This window comes from Ptiloglossa arizonensis, chromosome 1 (assembly GCF_051014685.1).
Source record: "Ptiloglossa arizonensis isolate GNS036 chromosome 1, iyPtiAriz1_principal, whole genome shotgun sequence".
In the NCBI taxonomy this organism is placed as follows: Eukaryota; Metazoa; Arthropoda; class Insecta; order Hymenoptera; family Colletidae; genus Ptiloglossa; species Ptiloglossa arizonensis.
The window spans coordinates 4,158,407-4,174,006 of record NC_135048.1 but is presented as its reverse complement, the minus strand read 5'-3'; the positions used below and the strand labels follow the sequence as shown (position 1 = coordinate 4,174,006).

Here is a 15,600-nt window from a genome sequence, read left to right as displayed (position 1 = left end):
ATTGGGCATGTATTGAGTGAATCTACACCTTGCTTTCGTTGGAAACAATTGTTCGTCAATAGTAATGTATGGTCCTGGTTTATAACAATTTTGACTGTTGTAAATAAACTTGTACCAAACTTCGGAAATCATAGCGAATTTATCAGTTTGTAACCGTTGGCTTCGTTGATTTCTGTCGTCAAATCGAATAAATCTCATAATCTCCGTAAAGTCATGTCTACTCATAGTATTTGAGAAAAAAGGCGGGCCCCACTTTTTATTCCACAGAAGTGCTATATCTATATTCTTAGCCTCATATGCGCCGCGTGCATACAGAATTGCAAAAAATGCATATAACTTTGCAGTAGACAGTTCCCATTTATATCCCAACACTCTAAATGCCTCTGCCTTTGTGCACTTTCTTATAAGTTCGATTATATTCTTATCAATTATCACAGAAAATGCCGTCCTAACTTCGCCTTTCATAATATTACGTTTACTGTACCCAGTCGGACCTGATGTTTCCCTAAAAATATTATGATCAGGTGCTCTTCCAGGATTAGACCCTATTTTTACTTCCTGCCAAACAGTTCCGTCCACCGCAATTTCGCTTGCCTCTTCCTCATTCTCACTATCGGAACTAACTAAAAATCTCCTTCTCTTTCGTCGTCTACGTACGTTCGAAATATTCTCTTCGTTCTCATCGGTGTTCGAGTCGGTTTCAAATGGATCATAATTTTCCGTATTGTCGTTTTCCATATCCAGAATTTCCTGATCATCGTCAGAACATTCTGCATCGATATCATTTATTCTCTCTAATAATACATTCGCACTCCTCAAACGTCTTGACATTTTGGGGTAAATATTCAACGGAGAAAATAAAAACTAAAATATGAAAATGTAAATCAAAATAGATAAAAAAATGAATAAAAGATAAAATGTGAAACTTACTGCGACGTATTGTTAGTCTTGTTCACTATTTTGAAAATTGCACTTATAACACGTACTATGACATAGAATATTACAAAATAATAATAAAAGACTGCCAAGTATGCTCTTTGTGATTTTCACGTTTCGATGCACTCTGTTCGTGTCGCAAGACTATACTGATTTGAATTCATGAGAAGACGTCTATACATTTCCTTCAGTCATAAGTTTATTTATTTTACGTCATAGTAGATAATATGGCGTAAGAATATTCGAGGATCTGGACCGTATCGGATATCAACCAAGCAAATAAACACCGCTAACCCGATAGTCGAGCGAGAACTGTAAACACTTGTAAGTGCCGTAAACCATTTTCTGGAAGGCACTTCTCGGATAAAATCGTGCCACAACTACATTATGTTTTGTTTCTAACGACTTTATAGTTTTGGCATTGAGTCTTAGAGAGAAACTATTACAAAAGTGTATAAATCGTACTACCGGTCAAATGACCGGTCGTGGTAGGTAAGATAGACTACAAATATTTCTCAGAAAATAAACAATAAAAAAATAAGTGAATATTGAAAAATGTATCATACATATATATGAGGAAAAGTCGTAAAGTTTAAAGGCGATTCACTTACGTTGAATGTAAGAAATTCCAATTGAAAATTTAAAAACGGTCATTTAACCGGTCCCGGTAGGAATAGTGATAATATACTGTGTCCTTTATCTAATTTGAAATTAACCACCAAGTCTTCTTTTATCAAATTCACTCCTGCTCCGGTGTCCAATAATAATCGGCCTGGTCTTCGCATTCCTGGTAGTCGGCAGTGGATATGTTGCAGTTCTCCTGGGCTGTAGTTGACTCTGGTTGGGTTTCCTCTGTCGGATAGATTTCTTCTTGGCTGGTGGTGGTTTTGTTTACGCGCGGTGGTAATTTCCCTGTTTGGCGCGAGGGAAAATTTTTCGGTTGGAGTGAGTAACACTGAGCCCGGGTGTGGCCTGTCTTATTACAATGGTCACATTGAAGGTTAATTCGACTGCTAAGGGGAGCATTTTCCATTGCTCGGAATGTATTGTTTGGTAGTTTAGATTTCGGTGGGATACCTCGTGCTGGTGGTGCGTTACGTGGATGGCTGTTTACCATTCTTTGAGCATCCCTGATCCACATTTCTCGGTCGATGGCCTTTTCTTGGGCTTCAGTTAGGCTCCGAGGATCCGAAGGGATGACTAGCTGTCCAATGTCCTTGCGTAGATTGAGCGTATACGTCCTGATGGCTTCTTCGTCTTCCTCCTGAAGCGCGATCCTTCTGGCCATCGGGGTGCGATGTTTTGCTTGAATAGCGTAATGCAATTCGCTCAATTGTTGGCGAAATCTAGCGCTATAGGTTTGGACATTTTCGTTAAATCCCTGTTTTATGTTTTGTAATCGGTTACGACAACCGCTTACAGTAACTGGTATGGAAACTTGGTTACGAAGGGCCTCGTAAAGATCCTCGTAGTTATTTATCTCACAGTATCGGATACTTCTTTTAGCATGATCAATTATTTTTTCCGCTATTATCATTCGGAGCAATAGATGAGGTTCCTGGCAAGTAGTTCTGGCTATCTTAACGGAACGAATAAATTCCTCTACTCCCATGTCATCTTTACCGCGTAGTGTTTCTATGATTCGGATTACCTCGCTTGCTTTTGCGGTCGCTGGGTTGTTTGACCGTCCTTCGGCGCTTATCTGACCGTCTTTATCGGCTAAGTCGGCCTCCTCTTCGTCTCCCGAAGATATCGGTTTCGTCCTCCGCTGTTGTTGTCGTCTCGGTTCGTGCGATGACTCATCCTCCGTGATGGCTTGAATGTGTATTGCTTTGGCAAGGATTTTCAAGTCTTCGGTCCTCTTGCTGTTCTCGTTGTCCAGTTTGTTCATACTTAAAGTTAGTTCGTTCATTCGTTGCCTCTGTAGGTTCATTTCTTGTAACAGCATGTCAATTTTCGTCGAAATGTCCAGAGGAAGAGGCGAGTTGGTTCCAGATGGTCGACTCATTTTTAGAAATGTTTCTGTTTCTTCGTCCGAAGAGATAATAGGGAGGGGATTTCTATAACTGAGAAAATCTCCCTTACCTGTGGTTCTTTGATCCGTGGTTGTTGATCGATGGGTGCGGCACACGCAGTCCCTCAGGTTGGAAGATCCGCAGAATTTCCTTGGCTGAGTACCCTCGATGCAGTCCTTATGGATCCTGGCAGGATCGCCAAAAATGTGACGGGGCAAACTCCGAACTGTCACTTATTAGTGAAGGATTCGAGTCGCACTTGAATCCTAACTCGTAGAAATTAAAAATAGTGAGACTTGGTGAGAGTCGCGACGATCACTCAATCCGAACTAAGAACTTTCACTTGAAATTACTCGGAATCGGGAAACAGTGGTTTAAAAAAATGAACAGCGTAACGACGTGGCAACGGGTAGGCTTCAAAATGCAGACTGGTTTATTCGAGAGCTTGGAGGGTTTATATACATAGTGTCGTCTTGAGGAATGTTCGATGGTGCCATGCGAAGCATGAGCCAAAGGTTTCGCACGGTTAGTTTTCGGAGTAAGTCTTATCGTTCGTCGAATTTGACCATGGGAATCGGGTGGCACTGTGCTGGGTACTGTTCCGGGTGGTCTGAGGTGATAGGCCGTGAGGGTCGTCACAGCGGCAATGCTCTACATCTCGATGTCGTATGTCCAAATGGGCTTTATAATTGATTTGTATATTAAAAGTTTATTGTCAAGACTTAGTTTAGATTTTCTGCATGTAAGCCAATAGATGTTTCTCCTTTTAATGCGAATTTGATCGGTTTTAGAGCGTATGTGATGTTTCCAGGTTAATTTTGAGTCCAAGTGAAGTCCCAAGTATTTAACCGATTTGGTTTCAGGAACAGGAGTATTATTAAGTTTTATTTCAGGAACAGTACCTTTCTTTAGGGTGAAGGTAATGTGTTTACACTTGTCCGTGCTCACTGTTATTTTCCATCGGTGCAGCCATTCTTCAAGTTTTGAGATATGTTGTAAAATATTGGACGCTGCCGTTGGGTCATTATGGGCGGATAATATAGCTGTGTCGTCTGCGAATGTAAATGTATCGGTTTCACTGGTGGTTGGAATATATAATGTATATAGTGCATACAAGAAAGGGCCCAAAACACTACAAATTTCCAAATTTAGAAAGCTTAAGAAAATAATGATTGCCTGTATGAACTCTTTGAATGAAATTATAAATTTACGATGCAAAGTAGTTAAGATTAATACTATGGTTTTTTTTGCGTGTTTCATTTCAAATTTTGAAATCCGTCAAATTGACGGGTCCCCTAAACCTAGTGTTAATATGGCATTAAATATTATGGTTAACATTCTGACAGCTTTAGGTGGAAGTTCTTTGATGAGTTTTCCGTTAATTAAGTCGTAGCCAGGAGTTTTTTTAATTGAGATGTAATGAATTAGTAGATATAAAAAATAAAATTGTACAAAATTTTTAAACATTTTTTTTTTATTGTTTACAGCTTATAATTATCCATTGTATGATACCGTTTAAAGCATTCTCCCACATGCAATCCCGGTTTTCTGTCACAGGTTTCGTATATATATATATAATGTCTTATTTCGTCTGCAGGTTCTTGGTGGAAAATGGGTTGAATTGTTTCTATAATAACAAAGAAACAACATTCAATGTTATTATTCACACCGTTCTTTTCCTGATAACTTTTCTCACATGTCTCTCTCCTTTACACTTTGTCTTCTCTTCTCTCACTCCCGCCACATGTCTACTCATTCACTTGTCTTCCTACCAATCGAGATCTAACTTATCGACGCTAACTTCACTATAACTGAGGGTGCTTTCCTTACATATATACGAAGTTTCTCTTCTACCACCTGGAACTTTTTGGTTAGTGTTTATGAAAATTTCTTCATTTCAGATACTGTGATGTCTGTCCATTTTTTTGTTTTTGATATAATTCTATATTTTTCTATGACTTGATAATGATATCTGTTAGATTCCCTCACCAAGTGCTCAATCAGGTCATTTCCAATGAATAAATTTACAATATCCATTACACTTTCAGGGGAACTTGGCATCATTTTTACGCCAGGGCTGCCTTCGAAAAGTTCCAAAATTATAGTTTTAGTCAGTACCACTGGACGCGAGTACGGTCCGAAGAATTTATTCGCTAATTTGAGATCCAGTCCTCGTTGGGTGCACTTAATCGCCACAGTATCGCCAATGTGGTACTCGCGCACGGTAACTCTCTTTCGGTTGTAATTTCTCCTATTTTCACTCTGTACTTTTGTTACTTTCTCGCTCGCGTACAGAATTCGTCTCTATCGTTCTGAAACTCTCACACTTATTCTTTCTGCAACAACTCCCGTATCTCGGCGTTTTCGTCTAACCAAGGATGGGTTTCGAACAACAAATGAAACGGCAACATACCGATCGTTCGCTGGACAGTGGTGCTCATACACCACTGGACTAAGTTTGTCAAGAGGCAGATCGGAACGCGATTCGCGCGTTCGAGCTGCCTGTTTGCTGGCAGTATACCGGTACAAATTAAGTTATCTAGTCCTAGAAGTATCCAACCTGACGTATAGATGGCGGAAGTTGTTTGGAAAGTATACATAAGGACGACGTTTCGGTACTTATTAAGCTCAAGTTTGAAAATTGAAAACTGATCGTTTTTTAGATCTCACCTTCTTGTCTTTCCCCTTCCCATGATCTTTTGTTTATAATTTGTATATTTATGCAGTAACTGCGCCATTCCCACAGTAAAGGGAAACAAAGTAACCTTCTTAGCGCTCGACATCAAATGCTCGCTCGCTACCGCCTGAGCGAAAATGATAAAATCGGCATCGCGCTCAACGTGTTAATAAATCCATATATAATCTTCAAGGAAAGAGTTAAGAGTAAAGCAAAGAATCGGTTAGATTTTATTTTAAATATTATTTTTGAAATTGAACGTGATTGGATGAACAAAAAGAAAGCACGCGGTTATGTAAAGGAAAAACATTTGGTTTAGTAAAGTTGCCACGACGTAACTTGCGACAATGCGTAGTCTGCAGCACCAAAAATGCAATAAAAAAGAGATCACATTTAATTTGTGTGCAATAAAAAAAAAAGAAATTCATCCAATATATTTTGATAAACACCGATGTTACAAATTATAAGTGTTACTCTCCATTTAAATTGTTTGTTCATAACGCAAAAATATTTTTAATTTGTAATTCGTTATTTTATGAAATACATCTGTATTATTACATATGCGTACTGTAAGTTCATAAATATTTCAAGTTTTGTTCGATAAAAATTATTGAGAAGATAACAATGAAATGCAAAATGTTTTATTTTCTAACATTTCCACTCCAGGTTTCCTTTTCCTCCGACACAACGTCCACCTCCCAGATTCTAATCAACGAATAACATGTCGAACCGAACATATAAAATAGAGAGTTGACATGCGGAGCGAGAGTTCGGTGGCCAGTCTTCATAAAACAGTCAACTTGCCAACTTTCTCCAACACTGCACGATAAATACACCATTGTAAACACCAATTGACAAAACTCATCTTTTAATTCCACCGATCTCGATACCTGTAAAATGTTGTCGAGAAGTGCGGACGACGAAACGCTCCAACTCAACACTTCTCATCGCTCAACGCGCAACAATTATTATAATATTGTACCTATTGTAAAATGTATTATTTACATTAAAAGAAGAAGCTGTGTGATGTACTTACGTCAGTGAATCAGTCGGTGATGCACCGTCAGTTGTTCACAACGCCCGAAATGTGCTGGTTTTTCTCGACATAAAATCTGAACAGCGCGATCGCACTACTTGGGACTCAAACGGTTAACAAGTATGGGTTTTGATCAAAGAGAATTAGACTCTTATATATATGGATATAGGTATTTTTTACATAAAACTATTTCTTCACATTTTACGAACGTGTCTACCTTTTCTGGAGTAAAAGGAAGTGTCAGATACTTGATGCTCCCAGCTCCAGCTCGGTAAGGTAGAGTGGCGATATCGCCACAGATTAGCGTGGGTCTACTCCAACAATATCTGAAAATCGAAAAATTTTTATATTACTTAAAATTATAAACAAAATCTAAAACACAATTTCCAATAAATGCCACATAAATAGCCTCACTTTAAAAAATGAATGCAAATATGCCTTACAAATTGAAATTTTAGTTCTTTAATATTTAGTATGTTTGCCATTACTTCTTATGACTTCAAAAATTCGACAGAAAAGCGAATTATATAGTGAATGAAGATAATTTTCGATCTTATTCTATGCTAACTCAATAATCGGAATGATTTACAATGGTGACCATATACTTAAGAATGCTTAATTAAATTGAATATTATGATTTTTTTATTAATACATTAAATTTATATATAAAAGTAAATTATGTTTTTAATAAGTTTAGACATAGTAGTTACATAAACCAAAATAATATTTTTTAAGTGCCTTGATTGAAGAACTTTTGAGACATTCTTTTGCATTTCTTAAGTCAAATGTGAAATTTTTTGTGCATTACACATAATATTTTGTATGTAGATCTTTATTTTAAATAACTTTAACGTACCTTCATAGCATAGAGTTTATTAGTCAAGCACATCTATTGACTCATATGAAGTTCCAAGCTTTTTATATAGCAGTAAATAGTTCTTCAATATGTTTTGGTTTTTGTTGTTTCAAATACTTATCCACATCAATCTGCAACATTTCAATTGGATTTTGATTCAATGATTGTACTGGCCATTTCATAAGACTGATTTTATTGTCATTTAGGAATGTTTTTATGATCTTTGCCAAATATTTCAGATCATTATCAGCTATAAAATCTAGTCTTCTGACATATTTTGCTCCACAAATGAAATAGAGCATATATTCCAATAATACATTTTTTTACAATATTTAAGTACACAAACCTATCCATGATTCCTACTATAAGGGACCCATTTCTTTTGTTGTCATGAATTCCCACATGTATGGGAGAATATCAAACTACTACCACCACCACCTTTAGTGGTTGGTTTTATACAACTCTTTTTAAATTTCTTACCTTTGCGACATTTCACATATATTTTATCATCTAATAAAAATGATTGAATTTTGATTTATTGGTAAAGATTACCTTTAACCATTGCTGAGATGACCAATTTAAATGTTCTTTTGTAAACATGATCCTAGCACAGAATTTTTTTCAGAAATGAAAAAAACTGTCTTTTTCAAATTTATTGTTTATGTAGACATTTTTCTTTTTGCGTTTGTTTCATCAATACACAAGCACTTGTTAAATTTTCATGCAATAAATTTAAAAAGGGCAGAACTACTGTAATAATTATCTACATAAAATGAATACCCTTTTTCCAAATAGGGTTTTAAAAGCATTATATAATCTGTAAATATAATCGTTTCCAATACATGGCTAGTTTTGTAATCAGATAATACGTGTAGATTAATATTAAATCGGCTTCTTTTGACGGTATATATTTCTTGAAAGGTAGTCTACCTTTGTATAATAAAAGACATAGAGAATCATTTATTTATTGACGTGAAAAATGAAATTATTACAAATTTGAATAGTATATGTTAGATGTACAAAGACTTTTTTAACTGAGTGTATCTAATATTAGAGAATTTACCTACATCATATCACTTGCAGCCACGTGCTCGACATAACCTCACGCGAACCGTGCCAAATTTTTCGTTTGATTGACTAGTCTCTTCCTTTTGAGTCATTCTTTCTTCTTGTTAGTCACTTAACTACAGTTCACTTCTAATACATATATTATTATATGACTTGAGAATAACAAGATTTAACTGATTTATTTACAAAACTGTATTCACTTCAACTGTAAGAATAATATAATGCTTGATTGAATCACCCGCGATTCACACTAGGTGACTCTCCAACAGTAATATACGCAATACACACATTGTAGAAATGCTTATACTGTACTCTGTGCAATCATGTTTTCTATTGTGATTGTTCGCTATTTTTTCAGAAATATTCAACCGTTTTACGAATATTCAGTCGGTTTTTCATAGTGTATACAAATTTTTCTGTTGTCTTAATAAAATTCCACGGTCCTGTTATTTTTCTTTCACATTTCTTTAACATTATGTCATCATTTCTGATTTTTCTTCCAATTTCTTTTACATTCTACAGAATTTATTCCATTATTATGTATAATCCATTCCTTTGCGATCCAAATGGATTGGTACACACTGATTTCTATTTCATTCGACAAATGTCTTACCTTGTTATCTGCAAAGTTTCATAGAGTCGAGTTAAATAATAAATTACTCATTCGAGTTTTCTCGTTTGTTGCAGACTCGGACCGTAGGGAGAAGACTGACTCTCGTAGTCAAAATCTTGACAAGGTTATCTTCATTGTCTCAACAAGATAATGAGGATCTGTGCAACATCGAGTGAGGGATACGACACACGTAATCCCTCCGACATTTTTAGAACTCCCATAGCTCCGAGATGATGATGTCTCTCCTCTCTGATGGAAGGTTGACTATTTGGGATTCCGATAGGATAGGAAAAAAACGAAAATTCGAGAACTATATTTTTGACTCTGATTTCTTACTTCAACTCGTTCTAACATCCTTGGATCAAACTATACCCGGACCAACGAGACGAGTCAGCGATGTAAACAAATATAAACGAATAAACTTATGGTTTGTCGTCTTCTGTTAAATGAACAACACACGAACATTTGTTTTTCTTTACTGACTCATCTCGTTGGACCGAGCATAGACGCGAAATTACATAGAAAGAGCCAAGTACGAAAATAGATGTGTTCGATGAGGAATAACAACACGGTTACTTCGGTACTCATACAGAAAAACTATTAAGTTAGATTTCTTCTCGAAAAAAATTCTTTTTGTCGGATGCACTTGTAGCGATCATCACTGTCATTTGCAATTAAACAACCAAGGTTCGTTTTTATCGTTAGATGCGAGATTATGATCCTTGCCTCGATATTTCTTAAGAAAATATGGAAATTAACAAAACGACAGGGCTCGAATCACAAGCGTTTGAGTATCATGGAAAAATATTGAGGGAGGACAGAGACACTGAATATTTGGTACAATCGATTCTGAGCTTGTTCCATCATTTTTACAGATCTCTTAACTTTGCGTAGATCAAGTTTATGGGCTCGATGGAGTAGGCTCTCGAATATTGTCATTCACTATGGTGGGATAACTCTTTAATGCCATTCAGCCACTAATTTTACCTCGACTATAGCACTGTAAAGACAACAATAGATAAGCGTTTGCTGTTGCAACCTTGTTAAAATATGAATAGTAGTATATACAACCACTGAAAGGATAAATGAAATTTTTGCAGTGATTTAATAACAAATTATCAAATTCTAATCGTTACAACCGATTTCGAATGTCGCTTTATTTACGAAACGTATAAAACGATGAACATATTTGTTACCTAAGAAATGTTAAGGCTGAAGGAATTAATAGCGAAACTTCAAAGCTGTTTCGCGTTTTTGCAATGGCGTTTTACTTACGAATTTTATGTAGATATAATCTTATGTAAGGTTAACAGTTTAGCGAAACTTACGGGAATTAGTCATATTTTATATGCACGCTAGTTGTATTTTGTAAGAAACTCGAATGGTCAGCCTATGAAACAACGATGTCGTTTATATACAATAAGTTTGCGTTACCATAACACAGGAGTGAATGTTTTCGGTACCTTTGTTCGTTCTGTGATGTAATTAAGCACCGTTTCGTATTTTTACATTCACCGAAAATGTTTTATGCGTTCAACTACTGTTAAGATTCTTTTTTTTTATACATACTTCTATGAAATTCCGTTATGTATCGATTTTGATCTTTATCGTGAAAACATAACTCTAACATTTCATGTTGACATTTCGTGTTTTCTGTTTTGTTTCATTTCTGTTTCTTTTTTCAAATATAGTTGTTACTTCATATTTTTGAAATCGAGAGGATCAGAACAAAATATTTCAATATTTTATTTTTTTTTTTTTGTTCGCTCTATAATTTATTACAGCTTTGAGAAAGAGTAGCGCACTAAAATAATACATATGTACGTATATTTTCAACATACAATATTTACGTTACCTTAACGATATGGATGGAATGCTACGTGAATTAATCCATCGAATAATTCTTGTTTCCGATCGCAACGATAAAGATTAAAATGATATTTGTTCGAAATACAATTTATATCTTAGTTTTAAACGCGAATCTTTTGTTTCCGCGTGTCTTTAGAAATTTTGTACAGGGTCCAGTAAAAATAATTAACCAGGTAAAAGATATTGTGCTTCTCGCAAATCGATACGAGAAACATGGTGTTAAATTTCATTAAAAATTGTCTAATTACATTGTAATCTCAAGTTATGCGTCTGTGCCAATGAAAGGCTATATCCCCATGTTGCATCGTTGGGCCATTAAAGTGTCCTAAATGTGGCTGACCTTGTGAAAGTAATGCCTGGCATGACTCCAGGAAACGGGAAACAATCTGGAGACGGCAATTAATTCTGCTCCGACTGTAACAACATATCTGCGTAATCTAACTCACTTTCGTAGTCTATTATCTTCGAACTTCTGTAGAAAAATTGTAAATAGTACATATATATATATATATATATAGGCTGGGTCACCAGAAAGTTTCGGGATTCGGAACAAGCGACACAACGCCAATCATCGACTTCTCGTCACCGACTGTCTTGTTCCACGCGTTCTTCACTCTTGCTTCTTTCTTTTGCTATTCACACACACGCATACGCACATGTACACGTACACGCACACGTGTCGCCGGTTCTTCCCATGGTTCTTATTGCTTTCGTTTCCACACGGTTTATGTATTGCAAATTCACTCGCGCGTACTTTAACCCTTCCAATGTTAATTAAAATGATGTTTTTATATTTAAACAAAAATGCATTTTGTTTTTATGTTTGAAAATAATTAAAAAAAATCCAATTTACAAAAATTAAATGTAAATATTTCTTGCACGGTTTATTTTACAATCAGATCCACTCACTATTGTGGATAATACTGTTATAAAAAGCGCTCTAGTCACGATACATTTACAACGTTCGTATTCAAAATTAATTTTTTGGACTCGAGAAGAGACCCTCGGTAATCACCTAATTCAGTGTACTTTTTCCCATTTGGGAAAACTTCGTTGCTTGGAATTCAAATTGTCATTGAGATATTACACTCTTGTAAGATGTGAACGTATGTATGTGAAGCATTCAAAAACAAAAACGCTCCATTTCAGATTAACTTTATAATTTAAAGGATTTTATCGAGGCGTCAATTTCTAGTAGAAAAAAGCTTGGAGTCCAAAGAGTTGAAATCGATGCTCACTGCAGTATGAAAATGTTTCCGACTCTTTATCTATCACATTAATATATTGTCCTCTATACATTCTTAGAATATATGGTGATTCAGAAATACGTGTTCATACTTTAGAGGCTGAATCTACGCATTAAGATGAGTAAAAAATGTACTATGAACGTATGTCTTATACCAGGTGGTCCAACAATGTCTACCAACTAAATTACTTAGAAACTGTTTGTTATTGGTCTTTTCGTTTCGATATGAAACGTTTGAGCTTGGAAACTTTTACTTATGGAGAGACTCTATTACTGAATCGTCCATAAAAAATTAAAGAAATAGCACACAATAATTGGAAACGGATAAAGATAAATCCATTCTATTATGGACATTTCATACCTATCGACCTAATACTTTCCTACGCGCCTCTACAACATGCAAGCTCAACATTGAAAGGGTTAAGTCGTGCAGTCGTCATTTCTGGACCCAGTACTCCGAAATCACGTGTCCTAAAAATCGTGTGACGTGTAAATAGTCAAGTTGGACTGTACATAGTGTTAAGCACGCGACCAAGAATACACAACAAAAAGTTGGATTCGTAATTTCGTTGGACCTTACTGATATAATCCGGGGGACCATGAAAATCGTATTGAATTTCATTGAAAACTTCGAAATCTTACAACCGGATACTTTCGATGATCGTATCTTCGACCTGACTTCTTTCACTGGGTTGTTAGCTAGAGGATGCACAATTTCTGATATCGTTTAACACTCTGTTGCACGAAACTTATTTTATCTTTAATCTTAGAGCGTTCTTCCCTTCGACTGTGCGCTCAAAGACTTTGGGTGAAAGATGACCCAAACGTATGGAATTCGTGTTTTTAATCTTTGTGTCTATAATTAAAATGTTCAATTCAGTCGCACCTATTATAATAATTTCAATTATAGACGTATTTCTAACTAGGCGCTGGTGGTTGCGTTTCAACTTCGTTATGGTTGACATCAACTTCTGATTTATCGGTCCAGCTAATTTCAAACTTTTTCGTATTATGTACATACAATAAGAGGAAAAATAACGTCACTAAAGTGGTAAAAAGAATTTTATACTTGTAAGATACAAGAACTATTATTACAGTTTCTCCAGTACCAAAAATGGATAAATTGTTAGAAAACAACCTAAAAAAAGGAAGAAAATTATAATTCAACGAGAGTATCGAGAGTATACTGGTATATATATTTTTTTGTAATCCAGGAAAAATGTTACGTGCTTCTAGGAATACTTTGTACGCGTAATCGTAGACGGAAGTGCTGCATCTTGGTCGTAGACACACTTCTGCCAAGAAATGTGCAATTTCTCTCGTGTAATAATAGGTGTTTCTCGTGTTGCGAATATTCTTAAAAAATGCACAAAATATTTTGTACCGTGTATTAGACGCACACTCATATTTCTTAATCTGTCGTAACAAAATACAAAGTATGTAATGTGTACGTAATCGTATTGTAAGCAGAATTGGTCCCTTAATTGACAACCGTGTTGTACCAATTAGTCGTGCGCAATCGAATTCTCAAATAAAGATACGGTGACGAATGACGAACACGTTTCTAGGGCGTACACTACTGTTAAAAAGTATTTGGTTATTTGGTAGAATCGGATCGAAAGATTTATATAGTTGCTGTAATCTGAATATTTCTAAGTAGAAGCGACCACCGATTTATTAATATTGATAAAACTCTTACCAATAACAGCGAACAATTCGAAGCAATCTAGCAACAAGTTTTCTTAATGCATTTCCTCGAATCTTCTTGCAGATGATTTATATTTATTATTTTCAAAAATACCAAAATAAAATTCCAATTGTTGGTATTTTAAAAGATAATAGATACTTTAAAAATGGTTTCTCAGATTTTTAAATTCAACACTTTCACTTTTCGATTCGTTTCATTCTACAATTTCTCGATCAAATCTAGCGACTGCGGTGATCATTGTATTTTTTAATTCCATTAATATCTTGCGAGTGCTTGAAACAATTTCTACATACTTTTGCATTGTGTTTAGTGTCATTATCGTATATAAAGATGAAATTCCTTCGTACGAGCCTTCTTTTTTATTCGCTGCCACTATATTTTGTATATTTTCAGTAAGTACAGCGAAAGTGATCAAATACTCTATGAATTGTATAATTATTTTTATGAAAGAAATGTTTCATTACCGTTGAGATATTACGAGACAGCTTAAACTCTTCTCTAACAACTTCTTGCACTATTCGAATAATCATCTTTGTCGGTTTCCATCACCCGTGGGAACTCCGTCACTAATTACTTCCTAATTTTAGGTTCCAGTTCAATGATAGGGAACAAAGTGATAGCTCAGTTGTCAATAACACACTTTTCTCTATACTGGTATCACCCTGCTAAGAAATCGATCAATCACAAATACGAGAATGATCTTTTAAAAAATCGATTTAACATTCGCTTCCTTAGCCGATCTCGTTTATGCATACGATCAAAGTTTTTTACATGTGCTTCGATGAAAAAATAAAAATTCTTAAAAAAGTTGAATTAAAAAGAGAAAAATGTAATTCTTCTTTTCCGATTTTGAAAACATCGATTCAAAGAATCGATCAACTGATATAAAACTGATCAAAATCGTTATCCCTGTATCGAAGATCCTGTTTTCTTAATTCTGAATAATAAACACAGATAGAACTGTTCACATAAATCCAATTGAAATAAAAAATCTATAATTTTCAGCTCAACTCTGTAGATTCGTAAGTGAGATAAAAAAATTAGCAGATTTACGGAAAAATCTATAGAAATGGCAACACTGCGACATAGTTGTAAGCGAGCGTTAACTGGAACAGCGACCGATAATTATCACGATATTTAAATGGGGCATCGATGATATAATTTTCAAACCGTGCATTTATTTCATTCGACAATCGATCTCGTAGACGATTACCATTGTTCACATTACGTATAGAAAGGCCAGTCGGTCGATTAAAATGTTACGTTAATTATCTACTGCCATACCACCTTCGATCGGTGAATAGGAAGTCGATGACGAGCGAAATACTTTTTTCAATATTCCTTGCGTCTAGATAATTTTACTGCACTCGAAATACCTATAGGTATCGATCGATCGTTAATCATAATTCCTTTTTATTATACAATCTACTATATCTAGGTTAAGTTACGATTTTCCTCCTGCTACGTGTAGCTCAACTCCGAGCGTCGGATATGTCGTTGATTCATTCTGTAATTTTTTCGGACGTTAGAGCAACCTTTTATCAATAATAATAACCTTTACAAAGTTTATATATTG

General features: G+C 35.4%; 1 protein-coding gene across 1 annotated transcript in view; it reads left to right on the top strand.

Annotated features, from left to right (window-relative positions):
• LOC143145302 (uncharacterized) overlaps window positions 1-15,593 on the top strand; it is a 150,300-nt gene extending 134,707 nt beyond the window's left edge. Inside the window, exon 11 of the mRNA XM_076308555.1 lies at window positions 9,276-15,593. The gene's annotated coding sequence lies outside the window, so the exon portion shown is untranslated. The remainder of the gene's footprint in view (window positions 1-9,275) is intronic.
• The last annotated feature ends 7 nt before the right edge of the window (window positions 15,594-15,600 follow it).